We start from the raw sequence: 19,214 nt of genomic DNA, 5'->3' as shown, positions 1-19,214 counted from the left end.
TCTGAACTAAAAGGAAGACTCCTAGATATGTTGGCTCACAATTATCTGTTTAATTAAAACGTCTTCCAGGTGCAATCCACCACGTGGCCAAAACAGTGTGTGTATTGGGGGGGGGGGATCTGACAAGCACGGGAAAAACCCATTTAACACCTACCTGGCCAAGTTCAAGAACATAGTTGGCGAACACCCAAATTTCAAATGCTGTCTATTCCTCTATATTCATTCTGCATGTGAAATGTAGTCTGCATTAAGTTAGATTTCATTTTAGTTTAAATTGTCTAAAAAGAGTTTTAAAGAAAAAGCACTACTATGTAACTTGAAGGTTTTTTGTTTCACTTTTTTCCAACATTCCCTCTACAAAGGTTCACACGGAGAAAAAGAACTTTTAAATCATCTTGAGTATCTTTCTCTCATGCAAAATTAACCCAAGTCATCCTAAAGACTGGGCAGTATAAATGAATGATAATTTATAAGTCTCCCAATATATTAGCAACAGAAAACACAGCCAGAACACGGAAAATTGAACTTTTTGGAAGTCCGTTAACAACAAATTCTTCAGCCTGACCGGTAAGGGGCGAAACCAGCGGCTGGTGAAGCGGGATTGCACAGGAGGTCTCGGTCAGCCGGACTCAGGCGCGGAAGCCGGACGCGCGGAATCCAGGCGCAGGGTTGGACCTAGTGAGCGACCGAGCGAGCCACCAGGTGAGCGACCTCGGGAGAGACAGCGGGGGAGCGGTGCTATGTGTTGACTGTGGTCATGCATTTGTGCAAGGGCGGACAGGCGAGGGAGTGGGCGGTTGGACCGGGCCAGCGGGTCCCCGCGGCAAGTGGCGGTGGAGGGCACCGCCATTTCCCTGCTCTGACCCCACCTCCACATACAGCGTCATAACCCAGTGACTCTGAGAGGCCCGGCCCAGGTGAACCATCTAAGACGCTAATCCTCACCCAGCTGTGAGAAACAGCAGAGGGGGTCGCCATTTCCCCACTCTGACCACGCCCCCACATACAGTGTCACAACCCAGCGACCTGGGAGTCCAAGGCACCGCTTCTCACACTTAAAGGGCCAGAACAGACCAAAAATGTCGCAAGATCTCAAAGCTCCAGAGCCCATAGATCTAAGCGATGAAGAAATAGCAAAACTCTCAGACGCACAGTTTAAAACACTGGTGATCAGGATCCTCACAGAACTGGTTGATTATACCGACAAATTAGACAAATATATGAAGGTGAAACTAATTGAAATGAATGGAATTGCACAGGACACCAATAGCAATGAAAAGGAAACTGGGACTCAAATCAATGGAGTGGACCAGAAGAAAGCAAATAATGGCCAAACAGAAAAGATTCAAGAAGCAAGAATTCAAAGAAATGAGGAGAGTCTTAGGAACCTCCAGGACATCTTTAAATGCTCCAACATCCGAATTATAGGGGTACCAGAAGGGGGAAAGGCACAGCCACCAGTGGAAAACTTATTTGAACAAATAATAAAGGAGAATTTCCCCAATCTGGCAAAGGAAATAGACTTCCAGGAAATCCAGGAAGCTATTTCCTGGAAATAGACTTCCAGGAAATCCAGGAAGCTCAGAGAGTCCCAAAGAAGTTGGACCCAAGAAGGAACACACCAAGGCACATCATCATTACATTAGCCAAAATTAAAATGAAGGAGAGAATCCTAGAAGCAGCAAGAGCTAAGGGGACAGTCACCTACAAAGGAGTCCCCATCAGATGTCAGCAGATTTCTCAAAAGAGACCTTACAGGCAAGAAGGGGCTGGAAAGAGGTATTCCAAGTCATGAAATCCAAAGACCTACAACCAAGATTGCTCTATCCAGCAAAACTTTCATTTAGAATGGAAGGACAGATAAGGTGCTTCTCAGATAAGACCAAATTCAAGGAGTTCATCATCACCAAGCCCTTATTATATGAAATGTTAAAGGGACTTATCTAAGAAAAAGAAGTTAAAGAAACATGAACAGTGAAAGGACAACAAACTCACAGTTATTAACAACCACACCTAAAACAAAAGCAAACTAAAAGGGCAGCTAGATCAGGAGTAGAAACATAGAAATGAAGATCTCAAGGAGGGTTAGCAATAGGGGAGTGGGAGGAGGAGAAGGGGGGAGAAGGTACAGAAAATAAGTAGCATAGACAGTAGATAGAAAATAGATGGGGGGGCAAGAATAGCATGGGAAATATAGAATCTAAAGGACTTGAGACACATGGTCATAAACTAAAGGGGGGGTAACGGTGGGGATGGGGGGGTAGGGTGGAGGGGAATGAAGGGGGGAATAGAACAACTGTACAGCATAATCAATACAAAAATTTTTTTAAAAAGTCTCACAATAAATAATACACCTATTTTAGAGTTTGACTTTTTTTACTTTTAATTTTAAATGGTGTTTATCAAAGATGCAAAACATACATCCCTACCCAGCCAGCTAACTGAGCACAGAGGTTTGTCTGTCTCCGTGAGTCCTCTCTAATTCGTGAAGGGGGAACGGCAGGCACACGGTGCGCTCCTCTGACCGGCAGAGCGTCCAGGTGTTTGCAGTCGGGCCCGGCTCTGCTACGCAATTCGCATATTCCCAGATAAGGTCAAGTTAAAGGAGTTCATCATCACCCAGCCCTTAGTATATGAAATGTTAAAGGGACTTATCTAAGGAAAAGAAGATAAAAAATATGAACCGTAAAATGACAACAAACTCACAACTATTGACAACCAAACCTAAAAAAAAAACAAAAAGTAAGCAAACAACTAGAACAGGAACAGAATCACAAAAATGGAGATCACATGGAAGGTTATCAGCCGGGGAGGTGGAGAAAGGGGGAAAGGTACAGAGTAAGTAGCATAACTGATAGGTACAAAATAGACAGGGGGAGGTTAAGAGCAGTATAGGAAATGTAGAAGCCAAAGAACTTATATGTACAACCCATGGACATGAACTAAAGGGCAGGGGAATGTAGGTGGGAGGGGGAATAAAAAGGGGGAAATGGGAAAACTGTAATAGCATAATCAATAAAGTATATCTTAAAAAAATTTAATTTCAAAAACCCTTAGATTTACTTAGAAACAACTTAAAACACAATTCTTAGAACCTTTGTCCAGCATGAAATATTTTATAAAGTACATTACTAGATTATTGTGTACTAAAATAAATTTTTAAAGTGAGGCTGTTACTTGTCAAAATGTCTGCATAAAAATTCTACAGCTTTTAACTACTAATATCAAAAATGCAAAACGAGTTTTAATGAGTGGAAGGAAAAGTGGCCTGAGATTATGCAACTCGGGGGTAACACAGTGGGTCAACTCTTACTTAAGGTATAAAAAGCCATAAACTAACTAACATATGTTACAGTTGTCCAAAATAAAATTAGGTAGTAAGGAATACTTTGGTAATATTTTAATGTATGTCAATAAGAAATCTAATTCAATATAAAAATTTCAAATGGATTATCCAACTCATATCCTACTAATTAGAAATTCTAAACTATCAAAATAAAATTCTATATTTGATTTTGCAAAAAGGTATGCAGTTGATGACTCAGAATCAGTTCTAAGGACTTGTTCTCATTTTCATCCACAACTGTTTTACAGATTAAACCATGTCTTAGATGGGTTCTGAAGACAACTGTCGTTATGACAGTTACGGTTCCCAGGGAGCTACTGAAATGAACAGTGTCACCATTTAAAAGAGAACCTGCTAACGTGTCCCCCAAGTGTATGGTGGGCAATCCAAATGTTACGACTTTTGGTCTAGAATTTCTTCCTTTTGCAAAACTTAGGGAACTACCAGAGCTGAAACAGAGCAGGCGTGTCTATCCTAGGGCACTGTGAAACTCTCATCAAGGGGACGTGCACCGGCGCTGCTGGGCACAGGCCCGAGACAGCGTTCCCCAGCCTCGCTGCATGACGGACCCTCCTGTGCTCTGGCACATATTTTGGGAGATACAACTGTCTAACCAGGGAAAAAATGGACATTTTCCCCAAGGCCCAAGTTACAGAGATGACAGCTCACCTCGCGTCCTTGTGTCCTAAATTTTGCAGGGTTGAAAAGTTAAACATTCATGATATAATTTAAGAACAAGATCATTAAATACATTATTTTCTTTCCTTTAAACAATCCACACAAAAAGGACTCATGGACATGGACAACAGTGTGGTGACTGCTGGGGGAAGGGAATATAAGGAGACTAAATGGTGATGGGAAAAAAATACAATGAAGATTAAATTAAAAATAACCACCACCTACACAAACTGTACCGCACGGCCTATCCATCGGTACCCCCTTTCACATGGTCTCAGGGCCGCCCAGGCTCCCCTTCCCAGCATGCCCTGGCCCCCATCATAAATTATCTCTGACGACCCACACTCAGGGCCTTCACGGACACACTGCCTGTCAGGGGCCGCTACCAGTGACCACCAGTGCCCGCTACGTGGGCAGCAGCGAGGCAAGCCCCCGCGCGTGGAGGAGATGCTCACACCCGTGGAAATGATCCTGAACTTGTTTCTGCCTCATAAAACTGCCGTGTCTTGTTTAGTGGGTCAAAAGGACGTTAACGACAGAGCCACCGTGAGGAGTGAGCCCCCTGGGCGGTGGCTCTGCAACGCACCGTGGCAGGTGTGCAGCTCAGAGAGCAGTCCCCGGGGCTGGGGGGGAGCTTAATTTAAGCGTCCTTTCAGGCACCCCTGAACCCGGGGCACATGCTAGAGGCCCCACTACACTTTGAGCCAAAGCAGAATAGCATTAATAAAACTATTCATCTGTGACTTCTCCCTAAGTCACTAAAACGAAATTATTCCTCAAAACCCAAACCAGAGCACTTTAAAGAGGTCAACAATGCAAAATCCTCGAAAATGCAGTGAAGCTCCTCAGCGGCGGCAACACGCTCTGGGTCGGATGCCCCCCCCCCCCCCCGAGTTGAGCCCCTTCTCCTTGGTAACTGGACTGGGACGACCACCCTAGAGCCCCGCCCACACCAAAACTCCTAACAACGTCATGGATGTGTTCCAGTCATCAATGCCACCACACAAATAAAGGTAAAGGTAAAAGAAGAAAGAATGTAGCAGAAATACACACTGCATGGGTCAGAAAACCAAAGTTGGAGGAAAAATAGTTCACAACCTAAACACTAAACATAAAAATCAACTTTCAAGTGACGCATGTTAAACACGAGTTTGATTGTTCTGTCAAGTTCTCTGTCATGAGAAACACTGGACTTGGAGTTAGTAATAAGTATTCTGCTCAAGTGGACATGAACCCCGACAACTATGGAAATAATCCCTTCAAATATTTAGTAAACTCATCTTACCCGGATGCACCTCCAGGCGTCACCTAACTACCAGCAACTGTAACTGGCGCAGTGACTTTTGCCTGAGTTCTCACAGACCCCAGAACACTCGTGTGTCTGTGTCAAAGACCTGTGTAACTGATGCAAACGTCACTACCCACAGCTCAAATCTGCCCCGCTGACCTTTAAGTCTAAAGGCGCCCTCCTGTGGAACTGTGACCCTCCCTTCAGAGTCCGGCCATCCTTTCCTCCCCAGAGAAAACTGCGCATCCATGAACTTCATCATGCTTTGCTCCCTACCCCACCAGCCTTGCTCTGTACATCAGTCACCACTGTGTGATATAGTACGTTCCAGCAGAATCCCCTTTGTGTCCTTAGGGGAGGAACAGGGGCACCCTTTGGGTTAGAGTCAACCTCTGCAGCAGAGCCACCGCCACCACACCTGACCAGAGGCTAACCTGACCTCACCTCCCCGCAGGACAGGACAGAGCTGGGAGACGAGCAGGGGCCCTGGGGCTCCGAGAGGGGCTGGATGAAGGGCGCCGCCCTGCGCCGCCCCGCCCCGCCCCTGGAAGACACCCCCCGCAGCAGCTGGGGAAGGGCTTGTGAGAGGGGAGAGGCTCTGGGACAGCTCCTTTGTGCGTCCGTTTCACTGGGCCTCAGTGCCCAGCCATTTGGTTAAACACATGCCGGTGCGTCTGCACAGGCGTTTCCATAAACCGCACACCCCAGTCAGCGTGCCAGCTGAGCAGCTCGCCCTCCCGGGGCGGGGCGGGGCGGGCCGGGAGGGGGGTCCGAAGAGGCTAAAAGGCTGGCAAGAGTCGCCCTTTATCAAGTTTGAGGACACTATCTCCAAACATCCTTCCCTGCCCTCAAGTCAGAAAGATACCGGCCTGTATTTTCTTCTGAAAGTGTTCAAGTTCTTCTTGTCACATCCGGCCTGTATTTTCTTCTGAAAGTGTTCAAGTTCTTCTTGTCACATGTGTGACAAGAAAACTTTAAAGCACATTTGTACTCAAAAACCAGAAAAAGTTCCCAAACTTCAAAGCAGACCAGTCAGCCGGGGAACTTGGTAAAATGCAGTCCTCCTCCTCGGCCTTTTTATTCTATCCAGGCCGGCGATGGACATGTCATAAGGGCGGCGGACTGAGCTCTGTTCCCTACGGCCCCTTCCTCCCTCCCCGTACAGCCCTTTACACAGCCAGTCCTGCGGTCGCCGGGACAGACTGGTGGCGCCCCATGCAGGCGGAGACCCTGTCCTGCACGCTCCCTGCAACCGCTCTGGCCCATGGACTGCGGTGGGCGTGGCAGACGCCCTGTCCACCCAGAGGCTTTCCAAGTGACCGTGGATGCAGCCTGGCCTCTTCCCCAGGCATCACGGGAACAGCATGCCCTGAACAGGGTCGCTCCTCAGCCTGGGTCCCGGATAAGAAGACACCTGGAACCGAGCCTCGGCAGCTGGCTCTCCGCCACCAGAAGGTGATGTCAGCCGGGAAGAAGTGTCGGGTGTTTAAGCCACTGCGATCTGGGGGTTCTGCCATCTCAGGACAACCTTGTAAAGTCTAATAAAACAGTCAAGTCCTTAACCCACCGACAAGTTATCTCCCCCTGGAATCGGTGAAGTGGAACTGTGAAGAAAGCGTCCGCTTCCTCTTTCTACACGGAGAACCAACTGCCCCAGCATCGCTCAGCGGTCGTCTGCCCACCCCCATCTGTCCCGCCGGTTCTCTCGGCAGCAAAGGTCCACAAAACTCAACCGTGGGTCTGTCGGGGCTCTCATGCGCGCTCGGGATACCCGACCCGCACCAGCACCACCTGCCTTAGTCACCTGCCCTTCGCATAAGGAGGTCTCGAGGTTCTTCAGGGCGGTCTTCCTGCTCTTGGCCCTCAGCTCGCTCTCACCATCAGGGAATCAGCCGTCCGCTCTACGAGCAGCCCTGCGGGGACCCCGCCTGAAGAGCGTGAACTGCACAGACCCACGTGAGAAGAGCTGACTGCTTGAGGCGCCGAGCCTTCCTCTGCAAAACAGGGCCACGTCTCCGTCTACCGAGGGCTCCTCTCCCGTCTCTCAAATCAGTTCTGATTTTTCACACACAGGCCTCGGCTGTTAGATGTACTCCTGGACACTCGGTCACAGATTCTCTCGGGTGTCCCACACCGTCAGCACCTGTGCGTGATGGCAGCTTCGTCTCCCGCACTGCCATCCTGCCGCCTGTCTGGATGTGCTCCTTGCCTTGCAGTGGCTGCCCCCGGCTGGATGTGGGGCAGGGGTGGGGGGGCCACAGGGGCAATCACCCAGGAGCGTTTCCAGGTCCCGCACTCAGACTGCCACTGCCCTCTGCAAAGTTCGTGCCTGGCTAAGTGCGCTTCCTCCCACCTGGAGCTTGCCAGGGTCACAGAGGTGGCTCGGTCACCTGCACCTAGAATGACGGGGCTGGGAGTCTACGTGGTTTCCTTCCAGCAACAGCAGAAGCAGCTTCTACTCATTGGGTCCTAACTACCTAAGTGTCCTACGTGTATTTTTAATTCGTTCTAACAACCCAATGAGGTAGATAGCGCTATTATTCCTCTTTCTTGGATGATGAACTGAAACTTAGAATAGAAAACTGATTTCCCCAAGGAGCAGGAAAGAGGAAGAGCTGGGGTTTGAAAGCGAGTGGCTCTAACTCCAGAGTGAAGCGCTGCCCAGACCAGCCATCCAATGACAGCTCACGCCTGACCAGCGGAGCCGCCTGGCCCCGACAGGGACGACGAGCAGCAGTGCTCCGCATCCCACTCGGCCCTCTGCGCCCCACATTCTGCTCTAAGGCCGTCCATGTACGCACGGATTCCTTAAGAAGCCCTTCAAATGCACGACGCAGGACGAATCCAACAGGGGAAAAGAGCGTTAGGATTACGTGAACTGAGAATTTTAAATTCAAATAGGTTCCAAAATTTTGAATATAAGCTATTGCTGGAAGAGCCTTAATGCCACTGACGAATGTTTTAAAGTGCACAGATTGCTAAGGAAAGCTCAAGGAGTCTCAACCACACACCAGGCAAGGAGCAGGCTGGCACGGAGACCACCAAGGTAACAGCGGTGCAAGGGCCCAGTGAGTGCACCGGGGAGAGAAAAGCTCCAGCGCCGCAACTCCGCGCTCTCTCACACACACTCCTCACGTGCGGTGGGAGTGGGGGCTGAGGGCGTCACGAAGAAAGGACACATGCTCCGTATTTTCCCAGAAGGCCAACCAATGCACCAAACCGAACCGATCCAATTCAGAGAGTGTTTTCAGTAACGCTCTGTCCACTGGTGGCAGACACTGAGGTACCGCCCAGCCCCACTGAGGACACGTCGCGCTGCTGGGAGTGCAGTGTCAGGACCACCTCCCCTGCAGGCAGCTGCCCCACCCGACATCTTCCCTTGCCAGGAAGGGTCCTTGTCCACCACAGCCGCACAGTCCTGCAGGTCTGCTCATGTGGTCCAGCGGGGGCTCTTCCGGCAGCCCCGCTCCCCATGGGGCGGATCAAGGCTGTGGCAGGGCCTACAGCCCAACTCCCTCCCCTTCCACGGCTGTGGACCCCAGGGGTCCTTGTCAGCCAGCGTTCTGCATCCAGCCTGTCTGCAGCCGCTTTCCAGAGGACCCACAGCCCAGAGAATCAGGAAGGAACAGACTGGCCCATCAGATTCACAGTCCCCTCCCCTGTCATCGCATGTCAGGGACTTTGACTCCTTGGGTGTGTTTATTGTGTGCCTGACACAGTGCGGGGCAGAAACTGGGAGGCAATGGTGGCACGCTGTCTGGTAACTTTAAAGCAAAGAGAGTGTGTTCCAGCAACTTCACCGGATGGCCCTCCTCAGCGGCCCGTGTCGCCATCTGGCTGCAGACGCACCCGTGGGCGGTGCCATCTAAGAGCAGGGCGCAGACGCGTGCCCATGCCCGGAGTCCTGGGCACCCCAGCCCCCTTCGATCCATGGCTCCTCCTCCTTTTCACTCTCTCAGAAGCACCACTCACTTTGACCCGCCTCTGCTCCGACCTGAATCCACTGGCTGGTGTCCTTATAATAGGGAAATGCGGACAGAGAGGAGAAGCCACCTTAAGACCTAAGAATGCCAAAGTGACTGATGAGCCCAGAAGCCAGGAGCAAGGCACAGAACACGTGCTCCCCCAGCACCTCCAGAAGGAGCCCCCTGGGTATCAGACTTCTGGCCTCCAGAGCTGGAAGAGGGGCAGTGCTGCCCACAGCGGCCCAGCCTGCGGTCCTCTGCTCGGCGACAGCAGCCCCAGGACACAGGCCCGGCTCCTGTGCAGCACTTCCACCCCACAGCTGACTGAAACTGCGTGGACTCTCCTGCGCCGTGTGTCTCTACTGAGTGCAAAGCACGGATTTTCAGCCGGCACGTCGCAAGAAAGTTTAAAACATGCAATACCTGCCTCGTTAGTCTAGGGCACTGGCCTCTCTCCCCATAGCTTGTCAAATTAAAAAAAAATGACAACAGCCAATACAACAATAGCCATCTGGTGTGAATGAATCAAAGTTACACTTATTTTCTGTCAGATCAGCAAAAAATATAGTTTCTGGTGTGCTGCAGCATTCGTAATCAATTTACATGTGCCGTGGGATGAGAGAGGCTGGAGTCGCCAGTGCCTCAGAGACATGACGGGAGGAGAAAGACACTGGGGTCAGCGTCAGCAGCCCGCCACCTCCACGCGCAGAGACCTGACCGCTGGCACTCAAGCGTTTCTCAGAGCGGGGGACCCAGCGTCCACCTGGGAGAGGGGGGCATGGCACAGCGATCCAGGGGGCTGCCTCGGCACCCACTTCCCATCCCTGCTTAACAACCTACAAGGGGGACCCCCTCCAAAGAAACCCCGATTTCACTTATTAAACACAATGTATTTATTCTTACATGTTTAAATTTGGTTACCTTCAAAGTACTCTGCATTTGATGCAGTACACCTACTGAGATGTTTCTCTCCCTCCCCCTCTAAAATCCTCTGGTGAGACTCAAAGAAAGAAAAAAAAGGGAGGGGGGAGGAGGAGGGGGAGAGAGGAGGGGAGGGGAGAAAAGAGAAACATAACCACATATTCGGGCCTCCAACAAGTGGGGCCAGGGCCGCTGTGGGGCCCGCTCCGAAGCTGGGGCCTTGTCCATCCTACCATCCGACGCCAGCCCTGCCACCATACGGTTTTGAAAAATCAAAGCAAAGCCTTTTGATTTTGCATTTATCAGATGCTTAATCAAAGTTTCTGGTTTGGCCATTAATTACTGTCCACTGTCCTCATGGGCCTTTTGAGAGGCAGACAGACCTGAAGCCCGAGCCGGACAGAGAGCGGGGCCAGCTCCGACCCTGCTTTGGCGTCCGCAGGGCGTTACCTGATCCTCTTCTAGGTAGTGTTCCACCCGCCCCGGCGAGGGCATGCAAGTCCCAGTTTCCATGACGGTGCCTATCGAGTGTCGAGGGAAAGGCCGTTCTAAATGCTGCTTGTCAATGGGCATGTGTGTTTCAGCAAAAGGGGAGCATGAGATGCACAGGGCAAGGGAGCGTGACGTTTAAGAAGGAACACGTGCCTGACACTCGCAGGGGTGTCCGACCTTCTGGCGTCTCTGGGCCTCACTGGAAGACGCAGTGCTGTCTTGGGCCACACGTTAAATACACAAACACTAATGGAAACTGATGAGCAAAAAAAGTCTTAAGTAGATTTAGGATTTTGTACTGGCCGCATGCAGGCTGCGGGTGCGGGTTGGACACCTGCTACAGCCGCTGCTACCAGCACAGCACGAAGACGCCCGCGGCGGTATCTGGCAGGCCCTCAGCCTGGCATCGGAGCGGCCCACCCGCTCTTCAACCCCGGGCGCCAGGGAGCCGAGTGGAACAGCAGAGGGAATGGGGCCGCCAAATGGCGCTGACCCAAGCAACCGACACACCACCATGCAGACCAGAACACCGGACTGTGAGTGTATATAATGGACGGCGACAAAGCCCTGCCCTGTGACAGCTGAGTCCCCTTAAGGGGCCTAACCGAACACTGAAAGGCACCCTGCATGCCCAACATTGGAAAGAGGGAGATTCAAGGGGGGAGAAGGTACAGAAAATAAGTAGCATAGACAGTAGATAGAAAATAGAAGGGGGGAAGAATAGCATGGGAAATATAGAATCTAAAGAACTTGAGACACATGGTCATAAACTAAAGGGAGGGTAATGGTGGGGACGGAGGATAGGGTGGAGGGGAATGAAGGGGGGGGAATAGAACAACTGTAACAGCATAATCAATAAAAAAAAAAAAAAAAAAAAAGAGGGAGGTTCGATGTTCCTATGATAGTTCTGTCGAGTGGTGCTGCGGGTCGCAGGCCCCGAGACGGAGGCTCTGAGAAGCCTCAGCCACCTGCCCGCACTCTGTGCACCGCTCTTGAGTGCCTTCTCCTGCCGCTGCGGTCAGCTCTGCGGTCAGCGGCTCACATCAAACAGGCTGTGCCCCTGTCCTGATGGGACTCACTTAAAAAAAAAAAAAAAAAAACAAACCTGGCTGCGTGGCTCAGTAAATCACAGCATTGTCCCAGTACACCAAAGTTGCAGGTTCGATCCCCAGTCAGAGCACATGCAATAATCAACCAATGCTTGCATCAACAAGTGGAACAAAAAGACGATGTTTCTTTGTCTCTCTCCCTCTACTCCCTTCACCTCTCTCTAAAATCAGTAATATCTTTAAAAATTAACAAAAATAAAACAGTACAGGGACAGTCCCCTGTCCTACAGACCGTCTCCAAGGTTTGTTCACTTCTCAAGAGCTGAGCCCACCCATCACGCCAAGATCAGGCCCCAGGTTCCAGAGCCGCTCCCCCAAGGCTCACCTGCCCACGGACCTCGGCCCCCATCGCCCTGCTGCCCTGGGGCTGCCTTCCTCGGATCCCCAGGCTTCCTCCCTCAGCACCGTCCAATGGCAAAGTCTGAGCCATATGTAATTTAAAATTTTCTGGTAGCCATATTAAAAAAGAAAACAAGTGAAATTAATTTTAATATATTTTATTTAACTCAATATATCCAAAATATTATCACTCTAAATACAATCCAGTAAAAGATTATGAATGGGCCCTGGCTGGTGTAGCTCAGTGGATTGAGCACAGGGCTGTGAACCAAAGGATCACAGTTTGATTCCTAGTCAGGGCACATGCCTGGGTTGCAGGCCAGGTCCCAGGATGGGGCACAGGAGAGGCAACCACACATTGATATTTCTCTCCCTCTCTCCTTCCCTTCCCCTCTAAAGATAAATAAATAAATTTTAAAAAAAAGATTATGAATATTTTACATTCTTTTTTCCCATACTCGGTCTTTGAAATCTTGTACATATTTGACATAAGACAGCACAAGTAAAAATAGCCACATTTTGCCCTGGCTGGTGTGGGTCAGTGGATTAAGCGCAAGCCTGTGAACCAAAGGGTCACCAGTTCGATTCCCAATCAAGGTACATGCCTGGGTTGCAGGCCAGGTCCTCAGTAGGGAACACACACGAGTCAACCAAATGTTGATGTTCCTCTCTCTCTCTCTCTAAAAATAAATAAATAGCATCTTTTAAAAATTGCCGTATTTCAAGTGCTCAAAGCCGACATGTGGCTTGTGGCTTCCTTCCTGACCAGCCCAGACCCACCTGACCTCCAGCCCTTCAAATGCTACCTGGAGAGCAATTACCCCGAACGTCATCTCTGCTGCGCCCTTCTCTCGTGAACCCAGAATCCTGGGGCCACCGAGCTACTACACAATTAGGTGTCGAATCGGCCTTTCCACTTATAACACGTCTTTAAAAAACGGAGTTCCCAACACCACCACCCTGGCCCTGGCCTCCCCAGTGTCAATCAAGGGCAGACAGAGATACCTCTGCTCCAGCGGCGAGCTGGGGCGCACACGCACTATGCCTCCCACCTGCACTGGCGCCCTGAGCTCGGCTACCAGCCAAGCCTACCAGCCAAGCCTCCGTGCCCAACCACCGCCGTCCCCAGACCCAGGGTCTTCATGAGCCCGGCCCTCCCCCTGAAATGCGCTGTACTCCTGGGAGGTCCTCACTTCTTTCTTCCTGTTGCCTTCAGGTCTCAGCTCAAGTGTCACCTCTTTAGAGCTCTTCCCTGTCCACACTATATGACACAAACCCTCCACCTCTTGCTTCATTTTCCTTCTTAGCATGAACCTGCGCTTCCTTGACATGCATTACCACTGGCTATTCGTGTGGCCGGCCTCTCCCCATCCCAGCAAGGACAGACAGTGCTGCGGGTGGTGGCTACGTGGGTGTCCCACTCAGGAGGCCCTTCAACAGAACCTGCTGTAGGGAACCAAGGTGACCAACAGCCTCAGGCTGCTGCACACCCCGAGTCCCCACAGGAAGGACATCAGGCCAGACACCCCCCAGGCTGCCCCGGCAATGCTGATCACTCGGGGGTACTCGACTCAGGCTTCCACCTGAGGCAGACCCCTATCAGCCTGGCCAAGACATCCTCGAACCCGCCCTGGCCTGCGGCTGCTCCCACCCAACCCCTCCTTTCCCCTCTCCTTCCGCAGCCACATCTTCTGCACTCCTGTGCCTTCCCTCGTCCCCCTACCAGGCAGTTCCCCCAATAAGTCCCCCGCAAGCCCATTCATCTCCGCGTCCGGGCCTAGGACGAAGCAGGCAGTCATGGTCATGGGCATGAATAACCTTCTAGAAGAGTGGGGCAGGGGAAAGAACATGCACTTCAAGTTGCAAGGACAGAAGCTTGGGCTCCAGCCCTGCCGTGTTATTTGTAACCTTAGGGAGGCTGCTTGAGACCTCTGGGCCACAGCTGTGACAGCCCCTCGCTCCAGTGCCATCCATCGGAAGGATGAAACCACACCGTGTACCTGAGGCCTGACCCAGCGGAACCACCCTAACAGGTGCGAGCCCATCCCCCACTTTCTGCAGCTGCTTCCGAGAACCCTTTGCCTTCTCCCTCCCCCACAAATCCTGACTACTTTTTAAGGAAAGAAAGCCCCAAACAGCCCTGTGCACCCACCAGCAAATCCCTTGCTCAACTAGCCTCACCAATGAATAAGCTTTCACATTCACTCCTACGATGGGCTTCCAGTTGATTCGCTAGATTTAAGAAAGTGAAATTTCATCATAGATGGCAATTGCTACACTCCGATACATAAGCTGTTTCCCTAAAGCTTCAAGAAAGTATACTTTAAAAAAACGAAAACCAATAAGAAACCTAAACTACAGTTATGTACCCACTTCTTACAGTGAAGGTTTTTAGAGCCCCCTCAAAAACAATGCTTTTTAAGTTTGGAACATTCTAAATTATTACTGAGATTTTCAAGAACATAGGCACTGACCGCGCATGGATTTCAATTCGGCAGTTTAAACGCTCTCGGGCATGCCATGTGTGATGTCCGTGTGCGCTGTCAAAGCCTGGGGGGGGGGGGGGGGGGCTACTGGTAAACCGCCGCCGGGAGTCCCAGGGAGCAGCACTGGACGGGAGAGTGAGGGGTTCTTCCTTTCATGCGCTTCTTCTCGAAGGCTTTGGGGGACGGAGACCTGACCTGGGGGGTCAGCACACCACACAGGACACAGGCGATGTGCTGCAGGGCTGTGCACCTGAAACCTGGGTAACTCTGTCACCCCAGTAAATTCAATGCGGAGGACAGTAGGGAGTAAATAAATACTCTTTACAGGACTGACTACATAATTCGTGGGCTCCGGCACAAAACTATGAAGCGTCTGCAGACCGTGACAGCAGGGCACTGAACCACGGGAGGGCCGTGACTGCAGCATGCCGGTGCCTGCGGTGGACTGGGAGCCCTCACCATCTCTACTAACCTAGTATCAGTGTGCAGCACAAAAAGCTGTCATCCTTAGGAACATAAAATGATACGACGTGACTACTTCAGAGAAAAAATATCCAGCCTGTATCTACAATTGTTAAAATACACAGCCAGCAAGAAAAACCTGAATATGGTGGATGACAATTCAGAGAAGTTGGACACTTGTCAGTCAGGTTTTGCAGGCTGCATGGAGCCGAGGGGCTCCTCACGCACGTTCACAAGAACACGTGTGCGAGACTGTGCACTGTGGCTCGGTGCTACAGTGGCCCAGCGTGGAAGCCCATCCATCAACTACTTAAGGAAGTTCCAACACAGCCATGCACGGGATACTTGGGCCACAGAGAAGACCGGGAAGGAGCTCCGCACCTGGGACAGGTCTGCGCGTGCCGTACAGAAAGCACAGTTTGGGGTCTGCTTAAAAACAGAGCGCTCTTGGCCATGACCCCACTTTTTACAAGTATAGGCATAATTTTTCCCTGTGACATCCAAGAAACTGCTCAATAGTTTTTCAAGATGAGTACAGGATACAAAGGGGTGAAGGAGATTCACGTTTCATCTTACAACTTACTTCTTTTTTTAGATTTTTAACATATGCTTTTAAATAAATAGAGGCCTTATAAATAATTACTTACATTCAAAACAATGTGTTGGTAAATAATATAAAATATATTTTAACCGTTTGATATTAAGCTTCAGCCCTGGCTGGTGTGGCTCAGTGGACTGAGCGCCAGCCTGCAAACCAAAGGGTCACCAGTTCAGTTCCCAGTCGGGGCATGTGCATGGGTTTGGGCCAGGTCCCCAGTGGGGGTGCACAGGAGACAACCACACACTGATGCTTCTTTCCCTCTCTATCACCCTCTCTTCCACTCTGTCTGAAATAAAGTCTTTTTTAAAAAAGAAATTAAGCTTCATGTTTTATAAAAACAAGCAATTCCTCAGATGGTACTAGCAAAAAATAATAACAAAAATACAATCATTACTCAATTATTTATGGTGGGAACCAAGAAAGCAGTGGCAAATAACAGCCGCCACCACCAAAACTTTCTATTTTAACTTCTGCTCAATTAAAATCTTCAGAGAAGATGCTAACAAGGAGCAAAATGTTAGCCAGACATCTAAGAAAAAGTCTAGTAACGGAATGAAAAAGTGAAGAGCCTGAATAAATCCCCAAACTGGGCAGACAATTTGGAAATCCCAGTTGTGCACTGGCCATTAAGGTTCCAAAGGCACTCTGGCAAACAGAACTGAGCTGGAAACAAACTCCTGCCTGAAAGGAAGACAAACCCCTCCCACGCCCCCCTTACTGAGGTGACCGCCACTTACCCACCAACTCACACATTACTGAGAACGCACCACAGCACATCTCCTTGCCCTTACGGAACCCCACACACGCCTCTGCTGCACAGGTGTCCGACTCACTGCAGGGCGGTCTGTGCCAAGTGGCCGTGCCCCTGCCCCCGGCACCAGCAAGCCACCCGCACACAGTGTCCAGGCTCACTTCTGGTCACAGGAAAGTCACTCATACACACATGCACACACAGCCTGCACCCGCAGAACTCACATTCCTTTGTCACTCTAGCTAGAAACACACACACAAAGCAACGTATTCTCAAACATTTCTGTAATGATTAATTTTGTTTTATTAAAGCCTTTATTTCTAATACAGTTATTGTTTCATTCACTGGGGGACCCTATCACCCCCAATTCTTTGGGGCAAGTTTTAAGAGCAATTATTAAGAATAAGCAGATTTCTAATTATTTTTAAAAGCTCTTAATCATAAATACAGTCAATGTACATTAAAGCAATCAATACATATTCTTATGTTGTTGCAAGTAGGGAACTCCATATTATTTTAGAGCTAACAGATATCACTTTTTAAAGTTTCTGGATACAATATGTTAATAAGTAATGCATATAAACTGAAAAATAGTAACTAAATATTGGATTAAAAGTTTCCGAATTATAGCTGCTTTTCCTCACCTAGTTTCTCCCTGCCTGGCCAGGGGTGAGACTGCGGACCAGACGGAGAGAGAGAGAGAGATCTACAGAGAAGAGAGAGAGAGGTACAGAGAGAGCCTCGTTCAGGGGAAAACGCCGTGAAGATGATGTCACAAACAGAATTTCAACTTTGGCCGTCATTCCAAATACTAAACAGGGAGACTCTATTGCTTAGTGAATCATTTCAGGATATTAAATTAAAATGGAAATACTTGCTTTATTGAAAGAGCATATACAGTGTAGAGATGGACAGTTTTCATTTTCTAGTGACCACCTTAAGCTGCACACAGAAAAACAGGCCCGCCTACAGTTAGGTCTCCTTTCTCCTGAGCAATCTTGGACCACCATCATGAGTCTGCTTGCGCAAACACCCTCTCCAACCAAATGCTCACTTTTCTTTCTTCTTTCTTTTCTTTTTTAAGATTTTATTTATTTACTTCTTAGAGAGAGGGGAAAGGAGGGAGAAAGAGGGAGAGAAATATCAATGTGTGGTTGTCTCTCATGAGCCCCCTACTGGTGACTGGGCTTGGAACCCAGGCATGTGCCCTGACTATGAATCGAAATAACGACCCTTTGCTTTGCAGGCTGGTGCTCAATCCACTGAGCCACACCAGCAAGGGCCTCCGAATGCTCACTTTTCTGCTTATTCCCAAAACTAATGAAAGAACAGAGGCGCAGGTGGAGAGACGAGACGATTCCTTCTTTATATATGAGCACTAGGAATAAACCTGTGAACACTGTCACAGTAAACCAGCATAAGCTACATAACCAATCAACTTCCCCAACCACTAGTGTTTTCCACACCTGCTCCAACTAGCAGCTAAAAGTGGCCATTGACTGAGCACTGCTTCCTCGCTGGGCCCTGCCCTGAGTGTGGCAGGAGGCTGGAGCCAAGAGGCTGTCGTACAAAGCCAGCCTGATGCTGCGCGCCCTGCGCTGAGACCAGAGACTACAGAATGAGGGAGTTAACTCGAACACTCGGTGAAAACGTGCTTTGTAGAAGGCTGCACTGCACAGGAGAGGGAAGCAACATCGGATGACACTTTCCTCTCTTCCCTCCATGTGAAGACTTAACCAAAAAGTCAAAAGGAAAAAACAGCTAAGTGGAGGTAGCAGCCAAGCACTGTGTGGGAGAATGATAATAAGGAGTTAATTCTGAAAATCTGGGGAAGTTCCTTCCATAGCAGTAGAAGTATTTAAGCCAAACCTTCAGCATTAGGGACTCTGACAGGAAGAAAAAGGCAGAAAGGACATTCCAGCACAAAGCAACTGGACAAACGACCATGACAGTGGCCAGAGGTCTAGTGTTGAAACACAAGATGACGAGAGATGCAGTAAAATATCCAGCTCGAGGCTGGGATGAGGCCAGAGGCACAGGTCCTTGCATGACTCCCAACCTTTCAACATCCATTCTCACCTGGGCCAGGTGGTGGGGCCTCCAAGGTGAGACCCTGGGGGACTGAGCCTGCCCCAGAACTAGGCCACTCCCCTCAGCAGCGGTGAGATGGGCGCACTGCGGAGAACCTCTGGTGTAGACCTGTAGACCTCTGGGGGAGGGTGTGCTACGATTTGATTTACACAGTAAATCTTTCCGGTAGCAAAACACAGGAGGACCAGAGAAACCAGAGGAAGGGAGGCCGGGCAGCAGGCCTCCCCTGAGAATCCATGGAAGCACTGCCAGGGCCTGCAGAGGGTGGGAACAGAGGGGCTCTAAGGACAAGGGCCAGGGGAAAGACACGTGGGGGCAGGCCTGGCAAAAATTTGGTCAAGAAAGGGGAGACTCAAAGTACTTCCAACCGCAGTGACAAGAAAGACGAAAGTGCTGTGAAGACAGACATCTTACTGCCTTACATCTGAAGGAGGACATGCAGTACCTGAAGTATAAGCCACTTTACGGAGCAAAAATAGCACAGGCAAGACTGTTCTCATTTCACAGAATAAAGGGACTAAAGTCCAAGAGATGTAACTGACTTTCCCACGGGGGGTGACAGCTGAGCAGAGGTACAAACCTCAGTCTTTCTTCTAAAAAAAAAAAAAAAAACCTGAGTCTTTCAAATACAGGTCTAGTGGTCTTTAAACAAGCCCCCCAGCCCTTCCTGGTGTGGCTCAGCGAT

The 19,214-nt window shown here is 49.8% G+C and overlaps 1 protein-coding gene across 4 annotated transcripts in view; it reads right to left on the bottom strand.

The window, feature by feature from the left end:
* The window catches only part of KIAA0232 (KIAA0232 ortholog), a 68,661-nt gene that overhangs the window by 45,821 nt on the left and 3,626 nt on the right, over window positions 1–19,214 (bottom strand). The window lies entirely within an intron of this gene.

The sequence above is a fragment of the Artibeus jamaicensis genome, unplaced genomic scaffold (assembly GCF_021234435.1).
Source record: "Artibeus jamaicensis isolate MK-2021 breed Jamaican fruit bat unplaced genomic scaffold, CSHL_Jam_final contig_76, whole genome shotgun sequence".
NCBI lineage: Eukaryota > Metazoa > Chordata > Mammalia > Chiroptera > Phyllostomidae > Artibeus > Artibeus jamaicensis.
This window is presented reverse-complemented; position numbering and strand designations above follow the sequence as displayed.